General features: G+C 34.0%; 2 long non-coding RNA genes across 2 annotated transcripts in view; one reads left to right on the top strand and one right to left on the bottom strand.

Annotated features, from left to right (window-relative positions):
- The window catches only part of LOC105490787 (uncharacterized), a 91,607-nt gene extending 89,509 nt beyond the window's left edge, over positions 1 to 2,098 (top strand). Inside the window, exon 5 of the long non-coding RNA XR_003020150.2 lies at positions 764 to 2,098. This is a non-coding gene — a long non-coding RNA (uncharacterized lncRNA). The remainder of the gene's footprint in view (positions 1 to 763) is intronic.
- Positions 2,099 to 2,254: 156 nt separating this feature from the next.
- On the bottom strand, positions 2,255 to 13,036 carry LOC112428200 (uncharacterized). The gene is made up of 4 exons (XR_003020151.2): positions 12,947 to 13,036; positions 11,380 to 12,208; positions 11,175 to 11,243; positions 2,255 to 2,386 (listed from the first exon to the last, which is right to left on the bottom strand). It is a non-coding gene; the product is annotated as an uncharacterized lncRNA (long non-coding RNA).
- Between the last annotated feature and the right edge of the window lie 632 nt (positions 13,037 to 13,668).

Consider the following 13,668-nt stretch of genomic DNA (forward strand, 5'->3'; position numbering starts at 1 on the left):
AAAGAAGGTGACATTTTAAGGTCAGCACATGAGTAAAAGATGGTTGAGAGTAAAAATAACTCTTTACAAAACCATAAATAGCCCCTACAACATCGTCAATACACCACATTTAGAGTATTGCACTCCGTGGAGAATTCTTTTGGAACATCAAAGTTTGAACTGGAGAGGGAATAAGGTAATTTTCCATGTGGGTAATTAGACATTGAAGCCACTCTGCCTTTAGGATAACAATAAGATTTTGAGTGATGCGTTAGGGGTGGTTGTGCGCTCCAAGTGTCTCTCCCTACCAGCAGGATATGTATTATTCTAATATTGTCTATATCAATTTCATGTAAGGTTACAGACTTTGTAGTTACAAAAGAGATTAAAAGAGTTCATATAATAACACTTTGCATAGATAGTATTACATTCTACATGCTGGGTATATATTAAAAGCTTATATGACAGGACTCCATTTTTTCCTCCTATCTCATGCCTCTTTGAATTCATTCATCCATTTCTTAAACATATATTTAATAATTTCAATATAATTCTGTGAACTGTGTCTCATCTTTGCTTGGTATTAATTTAACAGTTGTACTTATGTACTGAAATATATGTCTACCTGGCATGCTATGCGCGGACTGAGATTTTACAGCTACTGCATTCTTGGTACTTGGTTCCTGTTGGTGTGTCATGCTCTGATAACCTTCATGATTTGGGTTTAGGGGTATTTCTCCCATCTGTCATGGCTCTTTTAGCAATTTCTTTTTTTTTCTGCCAGCATCCACCGTGTGTGCCGGCTCAGCTTCTGCGACACAGACGGCTGATTGAAGCAGCAATGAGCTGAGGGCTCTGCTGTTTCGAGGGTGTGCAGAGAAATTGAAGGACTGCATCCAAAGGCAGACACCAAGGTTGTGTGCCAAAGGAAGTCTGTCTGAAGATGTTTTGAAACTCTGAAAGCCGGCTTTTCAAAACTCTGATGCTTATAAATAAATGAACAGAGTTCACACATCACGTGTACATGTTATAGGATATGCTTTACAATAAAAAAGATACAAATTTTCTTGTAATAGGGAGACCCCCACCATTGTTTTAGAAAAAGTCATTTTAAAAGAATTAAGATTCCGTTTTGTTCATGGAATCAGCATGTACTTATTGAATCTGTCTCGGCTGCTAGGTACTGAGCTAATTACTAAGGGGCCACAGGTTAACTGGGAATGGTTCATTCCTTCAAATCAGCCTTAATTAGCGGGAGAGCATGGAGGCCAACCTGACCACGAAAAATCAAAATACTGTGAAAAAAGCAAATGTAAATAAAAGATTTGTTTACGATTTATTTACAGTCAAATCAGTGATTTTATTCATGGGTGGAAATGTTCATGGTTTCCTCAACTTCTTCATTTGTCCTCATTCCCTGATATTAGAATACTACGAACACTGCATCCAAGGCAGCATGCTTATTTTATTCAAGTCCAAGAAGCAGTATACATTCGAAAACTCATCTGAAGTAAATAGTTTTGACCCGGATATAAGGAGTATAATTGTGCTTCCTTTGTTAAACAGTGTTTCCCAGTTTTCTGGCATGTGTAAATTGATAATTTTTAGTAATCCTCATGTTTTTACTTGCATGTATGTGAACTCCATGTTGAGTGAAACTCAAGAACTAGTCTGCGTGGATTTTGCTTTCCTATCTGCAGCAAATATGTGTACTATAGCTTGTGAAAAATAAGTTCTGTAAGTCTAACATATTTTTTTTCCCCTCCGTATACTGTTTTAAGTCTCATAAACAAAACTAAGAGGAGTGATGAGGCTTGCATTTGACTTCCAAGGTTGAGGTTATACAATCTCGAACAATGTGTCAGTGGGTGGATGGAGACACTTATTGAAATGAAGATGCTTTAGAAACACTGTTTGGTTTGGGAAATGCTAGTGGTATAGAGGAACTTTGAATAGAGGCCAGAGGGAAAAAGGCCGTTTAGAACAACAAGGACACGGAAGAAAAGGATGGCTCCATTTGAAGCAGCTGGTAGAGGATTCTACTATGAAAAAGAAATATCCAGGTGATACAAAAAGTTGTCTTTTGATATTTATTGGAAACTACACAAGGACACATGTTTCATTTCCAAGAAAATACAATGATCAGGGTAATAATTCATCAGAACTATCATGCTTTTTAGTTCATAGCATTCTAACAATTTTTTCACAAGTAAACATAAAAAATAGGTAACCCTCTTTCTGTTTTAAATAGATTTTGCATCTGTTTGAAAGAAGATTGATAAATATTCTGTCTTACAGACTTCCTGTCACATGACTGGTCTATTTTGCGGGCTGGAGGTTGAGGATATGTATGACCAACTTCTTAGATTCTCTGACAAGAAAAATTCTCATTGGTGATTCATATTTCCTACAGAGATAATGAAATAAAGACTATTGAAAAGCATCTACACACAGCATCAATTCTTAACAAATAGGATGAGAGGCATGGGATTGGATACGATATGTACTAAAACATTATGAAACATTATGTCCGAACTTCACATAAGTTTATGTGTTGTGGCATTTTATTGGCTGTGGAAAGCCTGATTTTCTCCGTGAATCAACTATGCTTTAAAAATCTAAATTATTTCATTAGTTTCGTGTCAAAACATGATAATGACTTTCTCTACACCACACAGAATTTTAAAACTTATTATAAAGATATCACACAATGCAGTGACTACATTAAACTTACATAAATTTATACAAAGTTTAGTGTATGATTTAAATAGTTGACAGTCAAGAAAAGGTCAGAGCAATTAGAGGCAGGATTTGCCACTGGAAATGGGAGCAAGAGCTGGGACTTTTTCCACAGTCTCATGATTTAGTGGATGAATCCTAACAGAAGTCACACGGTTTTATTTCATGGCCAGAACCACCAGGCTATTACAGGAAAGCCAAAAAGACCAGACAGAGAAGAATGTTTCCTTAGAGTAAAGGCAAAACTTAGACATTGAAAATTTGTTTTCTAACAAATGAGATATTTTTAGCTCACACTGAGAAAATTAAGAAATTCATCAGACATGTCATTCTTACTCTCAAAACAAGGCCTACTTTGACTGTAATATATGTTTTCTAGAAGTAATAACATCAACTTTTAAATTCATTTTAAATATTGGTATGTAGATAAAGTAGAAACATGGATATGCTTTACCCAAACTACTAGCATTGTCATCATACTAGAAGCTCACTTTAAAAGATATTGAAACTTAATATAAAAACATAAACAATCATCATAGTTGAAATACCTAAAACTAGTATATTTGTGTAAAATTTCTACTTATTAGTGTGTTTTGATAATAGTCTTTTTTAACAACTGAGAAATTATACTTTCTACTTTAGTTACTGTAAATGTAGAATTAAAAGACCTCCTTGTCTTAAGAGATTAGGTAGACTAATATAAAAACATCAAGATTAAAAGTTAAAAAGAAATTGACATTGCTGTACCTAGTGAGTTGGCTAATGTCAGCACAGCACATGCTATTTGCAACAACTCTTCTCATGAAATATTTTAATGGTTATGGTTCATGAAAAATTATTGCTTAATTATAATTAAACATGATTCACCACAATGCAATCCATTTGTTCATCCCATTTGTTAATTCATTTTAGAAATAAATATTGAGCTGCAAAAATGTGCATTGTGCTATTCTAGTTTCCCTCATTGAATCCAAATGGCTTAATTGGGCTGCTACTGTAAAAATGGTAATTTTTCCAAGTTTTCACATTGTTACCACATACATTTTTAAAAACCTAATTGCTATATAAATTTTGTTGCCATGTACATTTAAATGTTTTTGTGATTATCCATATTAGGAAGGAGTTCAGCCTATCTTAAAGAGTAACATTCAAATTGCAACATTGGTGTCATGTGCACAGTTCTTGTTTAATAAATACTCATTTATCTTTCTGACTGCAAAATTAACATAAAGCCCAGAGGGTAAATGCTTTATAACTATAATTCATTCTGGAAATATATTATTGAAACAACTTCACCAACAAGAGAAAAGACAAGAACAGCAAGAGTTCTAAACACTGATATAACTACTTCAGTAGTCGCCTTTTGGATTCCATTCAAAACCTATGACTTCAATTAAGTAGATGTATTAGTCCATTTTTGTGTGGCTGTAAAGAGATACCTCAGGCTGGGTAATTTATAAAGAACAGAGGTTTATTTTGGCTCATGATTCTGCAGACTGTACAGGAAGCATGATGTTGGCATCTGCTTCTGGGGAGTCTCAGGAAGCTTTTAATCATGGCAAAAGGTGTAGGGGGAGATGGCATATCACATGATGAGAGTGGCAGCAGGAGAGGGAGGAGGTGCCAGGATCCTTTGAACAACTAAATCTCTGGTGAACTCAGAGAGAGAGAGAACTCACTCATTACCTCCAGGACAGCACCGAGCCATTCAGGAGAGATCTGACCCTATGACCCAAATACCTCCCACCAGGTTCCACAATGGGAATGGCATTTCAACATGAGATTTGAAGGAGACAAACATAGAAGCCTTATAGGTAGAGAAATGTGTACTGAGAAATGGGGAATGCAAGAGAACAACTGGATTGAAACACATTTTTAGTTTCATTCTTTATAATGACATCCTGCTATTAGAGTTGAAATAAGATGTGAAAGTAACAAATTTATCACGACATACACAATGATCGAGCATGTGCTTGTGGTTGATATGCTTATGCATACATATACATAGACAGTGAAATGTCTGTATCAGCATGAATCAAAATCTAGGATAAAAAAGTAGTACCTATTGTATTTATATGTAAATAATGCCCTACAGGTGCCTTACCTGAATTATCTCATATAAACCTTAAAAAAAAAAAAAAAACTGTATGATGATTTTTAAAATTCCTTTTAAGCAGAGAAAAAAGTTTGAGAGTTGATTATTTGGCATAAGATAAAATGACTAGAAAATGATAATGTCGCAGTTGAAACCCAAGTGAGATGGACTCCCAAGGAATATCCTGAGCTTTCTTGTCAATGAAGCAGCACATGGCTTTGACCGGCGTGAAAACTTGTACTTAATCCACTGTTGTTTAATTGCAAAATGATGACCTTTCCAGGCTATGCCAATAAATGACAGATTGCTGTCTGTTGGTGATTAATACAATTAGCTACAATAATATTATAATACAATAGTATAATAAAATAATAACTGATTTAGGCAAAAATCATCAACGAATGTCAAAATGAGTGTGTGAAAGTTTAAGGAACAGCAAGGTTTGCATAGTACAAAGTATCTCAGAACAGAATTCTCTTAAACACAAAGAGTAAAGTAGTGACGTGGCAACGGAGAAACCGAGTCCACATCATTTAACATAATGATCAAAGTTGCCCCTTCAGTAATGAAACTCATTGACAGTGTGTGCTTCCTAACATGGTCACTGAGAAAAACTTTGTGTCATTTCTGTGGTATTACTATCAAAAATATAAAACCCAAATCCGGTCATGAGAAAAGATCAGACAAACCCCAAACTGAGGGGTAATATACAGAGTGTGTCTAATACTCTTTTGAAACATCAATACATTAAGTACTCACCTAATGAAATGGATAGATTCCTGGAAACTAAGACTTGAAGCAAAATGACTTAAAATCATTTTTTTCTCATCAACATTAGGAGAACATGATGTTGCAGGAAGGAATTTTATTTGAGGACATTCTGTACATTATTTTGCTTAAAGTTGCATTTTCCAAGAACCAATGGATGATGTTAAGTGAGGACTTACTGTACATTGAAATATAAAAAGAATCAGCAACTGTTCTAAATTAAGTGAGGCTAAAGAGATGTGGGAACTGAATAAAACCTGTCAGCTTGGATTTACTTTGTCTATAAGTAACATTGTAGGGACAGTTGGTAAAATCTATCAGGTCTGTATATGAAGGAGGAATATGACCTCAGTGTCAATTTCCTAAGTTGGATTATTATACTTTGATGTTGTAAGAAAATGCCCAATTTTCAGATAGTATACAGTGAATTATTTAGGGAAGAAGAGGTGTCATATATACAACTTCCTCTTACACATTTCAGAAAAAGAAAATGTGTACATATGTGCAGAGAGAACGGGGAATAGAGAAAGCAAATGTAGTAATGTGTTAACATTTGGGGATTCTGAGTGGAAAGTGTTAGGGAATTTTTTGTGCTATCCTTAAAACTTTTCTGTAAGTCTGAAATTATACAAAACTAAAAAAAAAAAAAGAGAGAGAGAGAACCTTATATTATATAGTCAGCCCTCCGTTTTCACCAGTTAGTTTACGAATTCAACCAACCTTGAATAAAAAATAATAGAAAAAAATTAAAAATAATAAAAATAGAAGGCAATACAGTGTAAGGACTGTTTACATAGCATTTGCTTTGCATTAGGTAGTATAAGTAATCTAGAGATGGTCTAAAGTACAAGGCAGGATGTGTACGTACATTGTATGCAAATACTACACCTTTTGATATAAGGGACTTATCATCCTGGATTTGGTATCTGAGAGGGTTCTGAAACCAATCACCTGTGGATACCATCAGATGACTGTAGCATTTAAAGTGCCATTTAATAAAAAAAAAAAAAGAAAAGAAAAAAGAATGCCTGCAATTTGATAAAACATCACTGTTCTTAAAAATCATGCAGGTAAATTTCAAACAGAACATTTAACTTAAAATAATTTTATAAACCTAATACACCAAAATGATTGCAATCACAGATCATCATTTCTCAAAGCCTTGCTAGTTGTTTCTCCTATATTTCTTTCTCTCCATGAAATTTTTGTGGGGGCAGAGGGAATAATTAAAAATAAATACTCATGATAATATGCCACTAATAATATTAACAAATTGTATTGACTTTTTATTGCAGAACATACTAAATGTTTTATATGTATTGTCTTATTTAAATTTCACATCTCCTAAGGATTGGCACTATGACTACCTTTATTTCATGAAAGGGAAACAGAGTCTTAGAGATGAATAACTTTCAAAGATCAGCCACGTAGAAGACTGTGGTACAGGGAAAGAATGCAGAAACTTCCACTCCACAGTCCAAGCTTGCTGCAGTAAGTGCTTTCGGTGAGAGAGATCTACCCGGACGTGCTCTCAAATCAGATATACTTCCATTTTCTAAATGTTCAACTGCATCTTCTGATTCAGCTGTTTCTGAAAATACTAGTATTACACTTTTAAAAAAGTTTCCACACCGAAATTCTATTTCAAAATATCACGTTTCTTTTAAAATTCAGAATTCTTTCTGAAGCTGAAAGTCTTTCATTTAATTATAGCTTATTTTGAGTTATGAAGCTTGTATGGCTCCTATACATACTTGTTCTAGTTTTTTTCTTTCTTTTTTTTTTTTTTTTTGTCTCACTTTGTCACCCGGGCTGGAGTGCAGTGGAGCGATCTCGGCTCACTACAACCTCCACTTCCCAGGTTCAAGCAATTTTCTTGCTTCAGCCTCCCGAGTAGCTGGGATTACGAGTGCCCACCGCCACACCTGGCTAATTTTTGTATTTTTTGTAGAGATGGGGTTTCACCATGTTGGCCAGACTGGTCTCGAACTCCTGACGTCAAGTGATCCACCCGCCTCAGCCTCCCGAAGTGCTGGAATTACAGGCGTGAGCCACGATGCCTGGCCAGCTCTAGTTTTCTGAAAACTATTTTCAGGTTTCCATATCCTTGCCTTCCCGTCCATCAAAAAGCCTGAGGTTAATAAGAAATAATGCCAATACATTGCTGAGAGAAGTAATCACAGAGCTGATTAAAGTATATTCATTTATCCACGTTTTTCCAATTTTTAATCAACTTTTTTGGCATATAATGTTAAGAAAAATAAAAGACACCCATTTAAAAAAATGTAGTTAATGAGGCAGGGTGCGGTGTCTCATGCTTGTAATCCCAGCACTTTGGGAGGCGGAGGCGCGCAGATCACAAGGTAGGGAGATAGAGACCATAGTGAAACCCCGTCTCAACTAAAAAATAAAAAATTAGCTGAGCATGGTGGCACATGCCTGTAGCCCAGCTACGCAGGAGGCTGAGGCAGGAGAATCGCTTGAACCAGGGAAGTGGAGGTTGCAGTGAGCGGAGATTGCACCACTGCTCTCCAGCCTGGAGACAGAGACAGACTCTATCTCAAAAAAAAAAAAAAAAAAGAAAAGAAAAGAAAAAGAAAGTAGTTAATGAGTATTGTTTCTTCTTAAATAGACTTTAACTGCTAGAGCAGTTTTAGGTTTATAGAATAATTATACAGAAAGTAAAATGAATTTCCATATAATTTTACCCCCCGCGCACGCACCACAGTCCAGCTTGTGTCAATTGTCTTCTGTAATGGATCATGCCTTTGTATCTAAAAAGTCATCACCAGATCCGAGGTCGCCTATATTTTCACCTCTGCTATCTTATCAAAGTTGTGTGATTATTTTTGTCTGTTTCACATTAGTCCTGTAGCTCTTTTCAGTTATTTTATGTGAAAAGTTTAAAGTCTATGTCTGCATTCATTTTATTGTTGTTCCAGCCACATCTATAGAACAAACTCCTTTCTCCTCTAAATTGCCTTCGGTCTTTTATGAAAGACTAGTTGAGTATATTTGTTTGAGTCTATTTTGGGGATCTCTATTATGTTCCATTGATCTATTTGCCTATTATTTTGTGAATATCACACTTTCTGAATCACTGCAGCTTTGTAGCAAGTTCTGGGTCAGGTAGTTTCCGTCCTCCAGAGTCGTTGTTCAGTGCTGTGTGGGTTATGCTGGGTCCTTTGCCTTTCCATATGAACTTTAGAATCAACTTTTCTACGTTAAAAAAAATAATTTCCTGTGATTTCGATAGAGATTGTGATGAATCAATACATCAAGTTGGGGAAAATCAACATCTTAATAATATTGAGACTTCCTATCCATATTGTGGAATATCTCTGCATTTATTTAGATCTTGGATTTCTCTTACTAGAATTGTGTCATTTTCTCATATAAATCTTGTACATATGTGTTAGATTAATTCCTACATATTTAATTTTTGTCTGCTGATATAAATGTTATTGTTATGGAATTAAAATTTCCAATTTTTCAGTGCTGGTATACGGGAAAGCAATTGACATTTATATATTATCCTGTATCCTGCAACAATCTTGTTATAATTACTTTCATGTTCCAGTAGTGTTTTGATGGATTTAGGATTATTTTCTTATAGACAATCATATCACATCATATCATCTCTGCATAAGGATAGTTTAATTTCTTCTTTCTTTCTCTGTATAACTTTTATTTCATTCTATTGTCTTATTACATTAGCCAAGACCACCAGTCTGATGTTTAATTAGAGTGTTCAGAGGGGAAATTCCTGTCTTGGTCTCAATCTTAGGCAGAAGGTATCAACTTTCTCACCATTAAGCATGATATGTAATTTAAGTTTTTTGGAGATGTGCGTTTTATTGAAAAAGTTTCTCTCTATTTTTAGTTTGTTTTGAGCATTTTAATCACGAATAAGTGTTGGATTTTGTCGAATCTGTTGTTTCATCAATTGATGTGATAATATAATTTTGCTTCTGTAGTCTGTGAAATGATGGATTATACTAATTGATTTTCAAATGTGGAAATAGTCTGGCAACCTGGAATAAATCCCACTTCAGTGTGTTGTATAATTCTTTTTATACATTATTAAATTCAGTTTTTGAACTTATTTGTGATGGTTTGTGCATCTATATTTATTTAAAATGTAGATTTATAGTTTTATTTTTTTTTTAAATTTTTTCTCTGGTTTTCGTATTAGATAATGCAGTCCTCAGAACAAGTTAAGAACTATACTCTCTCTGGTACAGATAGAAGTTCATTAAAAAAAAAAATTAAAAATAAAAACTCTTCTCTGTTTCTGTTTTCTGGAAGAGATTGTAGAGAATTAGCAAAATTTCTTCCATAAAAAATGTTTGGTAAAATTCACTATATGGCTGGTACTTCCTGTTTTGGAAGGTTATTAATTATTGATATAATTTTAGTATTCAATATTTTACCACTCACATTGTCTATTTCTCTTTGTGTGAATTTCTGTAGCTTGTGTTTCTAGTAATTTGTCCGTTTCAGCTAAGTTATCAAATTTTTGACATAGTTTTCATAAAATTGTTTAGTATCATTTTAATGTTTTTGGGATCAGTCTTGATGGTCCCTTTTACATTTCAGATATTAGCTATTTTTGCCTTCTCTCTCTCTTTTTTTTTTTTGGCTAGCCTCACTAGAGGTAAAGAAGCTATAAGGAGTGAATTTTGTTATCTTACCAAAGAACGAGCTTCTAGTTTTGCTGATTTTCTTGGTTAATTTTCTTTATAAAATTTTATTACTTTTGGCCCGAAATTTTACTGTTTATTTTTCCTCTCTTGCTTTGTATTTAATTGCCTCTCCTATTTCTATTTTTCTAAGCTAAAAGTTTAAATTATTGGTTTTTAGATCCTTATATATTTTTTCCTAACATCGGCATTCTACACTGTAATTTCTCTCTAAGCACTACTTCTGCTATATACTGTATTTTCATTTAATTCAGAATATTTTAGCTTTCTCTTGGGAATCTTTCTTTGACCCATGTGTTACTTAGAAGTATGTTTTTAAATCTCCAGGTATTTTGGAATTTTCTATATATCTTTCTGTTATTCATGTCTACTTCAATTTCACTGTAGTTTGAGAGCATACTTTGTATGATTTACATTCTTTCGACTTTTTAAGGCCTGTGTTATAGCCCAGAAACTGGACTACCTTGGTAAGTGTTGAATGGGATCTTAAGAAGAATGTGTATTTTGCTGTTGTTGAGTGTAGTCTATGGATGTCAATTATATCCGGTTAATATTTGGTGCTGTTGGGTTAAGCTATGCCCTTACTGATTTTCTGGCTGCTAAATCTGTTTCTGACTGAGGGAGTTGCAGTCTTCTACTACGATAGTAAATTGATCTATTTATCTTTGCAGTGCTATCAGTTTTTGCCTCACATATTTTGAAGTTTTCTTGTTTAGAAAAATGTACATTAAGAACTGTTGTGTATTTTTGGAGAGTTGAACCCTTTATTGTTAAATAGTGTTCCTTTTTACCTCTGGTAATTTTGTTTGCTGTGAAATCTGCTTTGTCTAAACATTGATTCATTTTTTTAAAAATTAGTTCATACACGCATTTATTGAAGTAGTTCTAACCTCTGCACAGAGACCATTGCCAAGGCTCCTGGATGGGACAATTGATTCCACCAGGTAGGGCGGCAGGAGCTAAAATGAAAAGGAGTGACAATTAGGTAGATTGGTAAAATCAGAACTTATGATTACATGTCTTCAATTGCATACCTTAAGCAGAAACCTTTTATGGTACTATTATAGACACTCAAGTGCCTCTCTGTCCTCATACCTGTAAAGGGATAAAATAAAATGCTGACGGCAGGCTCACCTCCAAACTTTGGGTATATTCCTGTAAGGAAGAAAAGAAGCATGAGAAAAAGTGTCACTCACGCTATTGTATATCCTCCATATCATGATTCATTTTATTTTTCCACAAAAGAAGTCAAGTAAAAATAACGTTGCTCAAGTTGTTTTAGTCATTGATACTATGTGTGTATTATGTATGCAAAAAATATTTTTAAAAATTGAAAGCCGCTTTGGAACAAATAAAGTAGCCTGGGAAGCATTGTCAGAACTGGTTTTATTTTTTAATTGAAGAGGATACACATCTAAATTTTCATCCATTTCAAATTTACATTTGCCATTGACAAATTATTTATAAAAATTTGGAAACTTCTGAATTATTCCTAATGAATATGTAATTGGTTTGGTAAAATATATACTTTACATAAGTAAAATTAGTCTAAATTGGTTGTGTGAATAGTTCCTTTCTAAAGAAAATGCTGATCATTCTCAGTTTACTAATGTTAAGGGTAAATATTTGAAACTGAAGGAAAACACTGTCAAATTATCAGATGTAAATAAATATTTAAAAGAAAAATTTGCTTTGAATTTACATTTCATGATTAAAGTGAATTGTTTAAAAATAATTAAAGTGTTCATAAAATAATACATTTTATGGACAAAATAAATCATACTCTTCCACCACCCTGTCACTGTTTATTAAAAAGTAGCCCACTTTTTCTTTAAGATACTTAAGCTCATTTCTTGAAGGATACTAGGAAGAGACTTTTGTTCAACTCTCTGCAGGAAGCCGCTGATGACGAGGGGGTCCTCTTCTAGCACAGTGCAGGAGAGAAAAATAGACAGAATGGAATTCCTTGATGTTAATATAATATAAAAGGTCATCTAGTATAAAAGGTCATCTAGTACCCAGATGCTTTATATAAACTTAAAATGGGGGATTACTATATACTTGTTTTTCAATCCAGGACCACTTTATTTACCTATGCAAACATGCCTTTAATTATAAAGAGTTTGACCTGATTTACATAAAGCTCACCTCAGAAACACCTGGAATTTAGAAAGACAAGACCCTACAAATTATCATGTGCTGAATCGTTATTTGCATTACCAAGGAATTTGTGCACTTCATTTTTATGAGAGGGTTTAGTTACGTTCAGCTATAGAAAAACTTAGAAGCAGCTCTTTGTTAAAAACAATACATGAACTAAAATGTTCATTCTAAAAATTCAAAGCACAAAACTTTTAAATTGATGTAATAAGGCTGACATCCAAAGATAAAAATAACATTATGCATATTAAAAGGATAACAAAAATTGCATGATGAGATGAATCTATTCATAAAATTGTAGTGCTCACTTACAATCACCTCTTTAGGGAGTAAAATATTGTCACTGTAAAAGTCTCTGTGCCCTGCACCATGGCTCTGAAATTCCACCAGCAAAAACATGTATGTTTGGCTTTGGTAGAATTTGGTAAAAATTTATCTATTATGAAAATGTTCCAAAATATACAAAAATGTACAGGACAGCATAATGTGGCTGAATGCTTACCTTCAAGAATTACCAATATTCTGTCAATCTGTTCTTCCCAAACCCTGGTCATGATATCATATCTTCGATAAACACTTCAGGAGATAGAGAGGATTTTTGTCTTCCTATACAATTTCCAGTCTTTCAGAATTACTTAAAAACATTAAAATATTTTAGCAGGAATTGATAACATATTAGCCAATTAATATCACTACAAAAATCAAAGTGATAAAATAATCACATTCTAACCAATACATGTTGGAGGGTTATTAGGTTGCAGTTGGTATTAGACTGGCAATGGCCCCTGATACAAATCTTACTAATGTCACTACTTTGTCTGGTCTGAACCAGACTCTGGACAAGACGTAAGGACCAAACTAGAGAATATTCATGCTTGCTGGCCTAGTTAAATTTTGTTCATCCATGTGACGTCTCTAAGATGCATATTCCCTGTTTCCTTGGACACTCTGCTACGCTGAAAATAAAAAGTTCCATTTCTGCAGTTGGAATCAATGGATAAACAAAGAACAATTTTTCTATTAAGGAAGGTAATGCTGGAAAATGAGAAACTGGATTTAAATCTGACCGGCACGTGTCAAGTGAAGTAGGGTATCAGAATTAACTTATCTAGTATCTCTAAGCCCGTGTGTATGTATATGTGTGTGCGTGTGTGTGTGTATATATATATGATTTGAGCATTTGATACATGCTTTTAATGTTCAGGGTGTGGAATTTAGGCTCTG

This window comes from Macaca nemestrina, chromosome 9, assembly GCF_043159975.1.
Source record: "Macaca nemestrina isolate mMacNem1 chromosome 9, mMacNem.hap1, whole genome shotgun sequence".
Taxonomy (NCBI): Eukaryota; Metazoa; Chordata; class Mammalia; order Primates; family Cercopithecidae; genus Macaca; species Macaca nemestrina.